General features: G+C 35.0%; 1 non-coding gene across 1 annotated transcript; it reads right to left on the bottom strand.

The window, feature by feature from the left end:
• Window positions 1-2873: 2873 nt before the first annotated feature.
• Window positions 2874-2947, bottom strand: TRNAN-AUU (transfer RNA asparagine (anticodon AUU)). Its single transcript has one exon. It is a non-coding gene; the product is annotated as a tRNA-Asn (tRNA).
• Between the last annotated feature and the right edge of the window lie 1151 nt (window positions 2948-4098).

Raw genomic sequence — 4098 nt, 5'->3', positions numbered from 1 at the left:
TGAAGAGGCTACAGACCTCTTCCTTTTCCTTCCTTTACCTGCAAAGAAAGGGGAATCTAAACTTCTTGCATATCTATTGGGCCAAAATGACTGCGGTAGATAATGATGCGTCTTCATCCGTTGACAGGGAACATAGGGCAAGAAGGTTGACTTACCATTGAAATGAGGATGCATCTTGCTGCCTTTCCAATGAAGCAAGTTTAATTTAGTAATAGGTGAAAAACCATCCTTACAAAGGTGTTAATCAGAGACTTGGCTTTGTGGACACTTTTCAGAGAACAAATTTGTTAGCATAAAAATAAAGCCAGAAAATGAAGAGCTGTTTAATCACTCAATTGGATTTTTCTGCCAGCATATTTTTTTTCTCTGCAACCCACTGCTAAATTGTGCTTTCTAGCTGTTTTTATAAAATCACTGAATCAAATCTAACTCTGATTACATCAGAGAAGGCCAGGTACCCTACACCATAACAGGGGGTTTGAAATTTTGACTTGTCTACTTAAAGATCACCAAAATCTGATAACAAGGTCAATTAGGTCCCTGGGTGGGATTGAACCACCAACCTTATGGTTAATAGCCGTACATACTAACTGATTGCGCCACAGAGACACTTTGCAAAAGTCCATACTGACAAAGGCTAATAAGCATTCATCTAAAACGTTTCCTAGAAAAACTTTAAAAAGTCAATAATCTGGAGAGTTTTTGTAAGATGTTTCTTCCATCAACCAACGAAGAAACACATTGGTACTTTCCCATGATGAGTGAGTGCTTCAGGATCTCTTGCACTTACATGTGCAGCAGAGTACTGCAATGGAAGCATGCTGGGCCCATAACCCAGAGGTAGGCAGATTGAAACTATCCTCTGCTATATGCATTTTTTTTTGTTAATTAAAGTAATCCAAAACTGGGATTGATAATTTGTCTCTTTTATTTTTACTTAAAGTACAATAACTTTTACCATTTTAATTTGTTTTAATAGTATATTGACAGTATTGTTTTCTTTCAAAAATCCACTTCATTTTCTTTACCCTATTATTAAAATGGTAATTGACAAAAACAAACTACATTGTCACCAGAAGAGCAATACAAAATGTACAAGTGATATATTAAAATCATCTTTCCAGCTTGAATTTCAATGATGCATTGGGTCAACAATTTTGTGAGAAACATCTTCACCCTTAAATAAAGATTTTCTTAATTCCTTACCTGTGTGCTAATTAGATATCACCTTGTTTTAACATTAAACAGACTTCCACATGAGAAAGCAGCAAGGATGCAGTGGCGTTAATGTTTCCTGGTGTCAACCTGTATTATTTCAGTAGACATTGAAATGAGGATACATCTTGCTGCCTTTCCAATGAAGCAAGTTTAATTTAGTAATAGGTGAAAAACCATCCCTACAAAGGTGTTAATCAGAGACTTGGCTTTGTGGACACTTTTCAGAGAACAAATTTGTTAGCATAAAAATAAAGCCAGAAAATGAAGAGCTGTTTAATCACGCAATTTGATTTTTTTGCCAGCATATTTCTTTTTCTCTGCAACCCACTGCTAAATTGTGCTTCCTAGATGTTTTTATAAAATCACTGAATCAAATCTAACTCTGATTACATCAGAGAAGGCCAGGTACCCTACACCATAACAGGGGGTTTGAAATTTTGACTTGTCTACTTAAAGATCACCAAAATCTGATAACAAGGTCAATTAGGTCCCTGGGTGGGATTGAACCACCAACCTTTTGGTTAATAGCCGTACATACTAACTGATTGCGCCACAGAGACACTTTGCAAAAGTACATACTGACAAAGGCTAATAAGCATTCATCTAAAACGTTTCCTAGAAAAACTTTAAAAAGTCAATAATCTGGAGAGTTTTTGTAAGATGTTTCTTCCATCAACCAACGAAGAAACACATTGGTACTTTCCCATGATGAGTGAGTGCTTCAGGATCTCTTGCACTTACATGTGCAGCAGAGTACAGCAATGGAAGCATGCTGGGCTCATAACCCAGAGGTAGGCAGATTGAAACTATCCTCTGCTGTATGCTTTTTTTTTTTAATTTAAGTAATCCAAAACTGGGATTGATATTTTGGCTCTTTTATTTTTACTTAAAGTACAATAACTTTTACCATTTTAATTTGTTTTAATAGTATATTGACAGTATTGTTTTCTTTCAAAAATCCACTTCATTTTCTTTACCCTATTATTAAAATGGTAATTGACAAAAACAAACTACATTGTCATCAGAAGAGCAATATAAAATGTACAAGTGATATATTAAAATCATCTTTCCAGCTTGAATTTCAATGATGCATTGGGTCAACAAATTTGTGAGAAACATCTTCACCCTTAAATAAAGATTTTCTTAATTCCTTACCTGTGTGCTAATTAGATATCACCTTGTTTTCACATTAAACAGACTTCCACATGAGAAAGCAGCAAGGAAGCAGTGGCGTTAATGTTTCCTGGTGTCAACTTGTATTATTTCAGTAGACATTGAAATGAGGATGCATCTTGCTGCCTTTCCAATGAAGCAAGTTTAATTTAGTAATAGGTGAAAAACCATCCTTACAAAGGTGTTAATCAGAGACTTGGCTTTGTGGACACTTTTCAGAGAACAAATTTGTTAGCATAAAAATAAAGCCAGAAAATGAAGAGCTGTTTAATCACTCGATTGGATTTTTCTGCCAGCATATTTTTTTTTCTCTGCAACCCACTGCTAAATTGTGCTTCCTAGCTGTTTTTTTATAAAATAACTGAATCAAATCTAACTCTGATTACATCAGAGAAGGCCATGTACCCTACACCATAAGAGGGGGTTTGAAATTTTGACTTGTCTACTTAAATATCACCAAAATCTGATCACAAGTTTAATTACATCCCTGGGTGGGATTGAACCACCAACCTTTCGGTTAATAGCCGAACACACTAACCGATTGCGCCACAGAGACACTTTGCAAAAAGTGCATACTGACAAAGGCTAATAAGCATAAATCTAGAACGTTTCCTAGAAAAACATTAAAAAATCAATAATCTGGAGAGTTTTTGTAAGATGTTTCTTCCATCAACCAACGAATAAACACATTGGTACTTTCCCATGATGAGTGAGTGCTTCAGGATCTCTTGCACTTACATGTGCAGCAGAGTACTGCAATGGAAGCATGCTGGACCCATAACCCAGAGGTAGGCAGATTGAAACTATCCTTTGCTATATGCATTTTTTTTGTTAATTTAAGTAATCAAAACTGGGATTGATATTTTTGCTCTTTTATTTTTACTTAAAGTACAATAACTTTTACCATTTTAATTTGTTTTAATAGTATATTGACAGTATAGTTTTCTTTCAAAAATCCACTTAATTTTCTTTACCCTGTTATTAAAATGGTAATTGAAAAAAAAACTACATTGTCACCAGAAGAGCAATACAAAATGTACAAGTGATATATTAAAATCATCTTTCCAGCTTGAATTTCAATGATGCATTGGGGCAACAATTTTGTGAGAAACATCTTCACCCTTAAATAAAGATTTTCGGAATTCCTTACCTGTGTGCTAATTAGATATCACCTTGTTTTCACATTAAACAGACTTCCACATGAGAAAGCAGCAAGGATGCAGTGGCGTTAATGTTTCCTGGTGTCAACCTGTATTATTTCAGTAGACATTGAAATGAGGATGCATCTTGCTGCCTTTCCAATGAAGCAAGTATAATTTAGTAATAGGTGAAAAACCATCCTTACAAAGGTGTTAATCAGAGACTTGGCTTTGTGGACACTTTTCAGAGAACAAATTTGTTAGCATAAAAATAAAGCCAGAAAATGAAGAGCTGTTTAATCACTCAATTGGATTTTTCTGCCAGCATATTTTTTTTCTCTGCAAACCACTGCTAAATTGTGCTTCCTAGCTGTTTTTATAAAATCAATGAATCAAATCTAACTCTGATTACATCAGAGAAGGCCAGGTACCCTACACCATAAGAGGCGGTTTGAAATTTTGACTTGTCTACTTAAAGATCACCAAAATCTGATAACAAGATCAATTACATCCCTGGGTGGGATTGAACCACCAACCTTTTAGTTAACAGCCGTACACACTAACTGAT

This window comes from Pseudophryne corroboree, unplaced genomic scaffold (assembly GCF_028390025.1).
Source record: "Pseudophryne corroboree isolate aPseCor3 unplaced genomic scaffold, aPseCor3.hap2 scaffold_853, whole genome shotgun sequence".
Taxonomy (NCBI): domain Eukaryota; kingdom Metazoa; phylum Chordata; class Amphibia; order Anura; family Myobatrachidae; genus Pseudophryne; species Pseudophryne corroboree.
The sequence above is the reverse complement of the archived record's forward strand: the minus strand, read 5'-3'. Positions and strand labels throughout refer to the sequence as shown.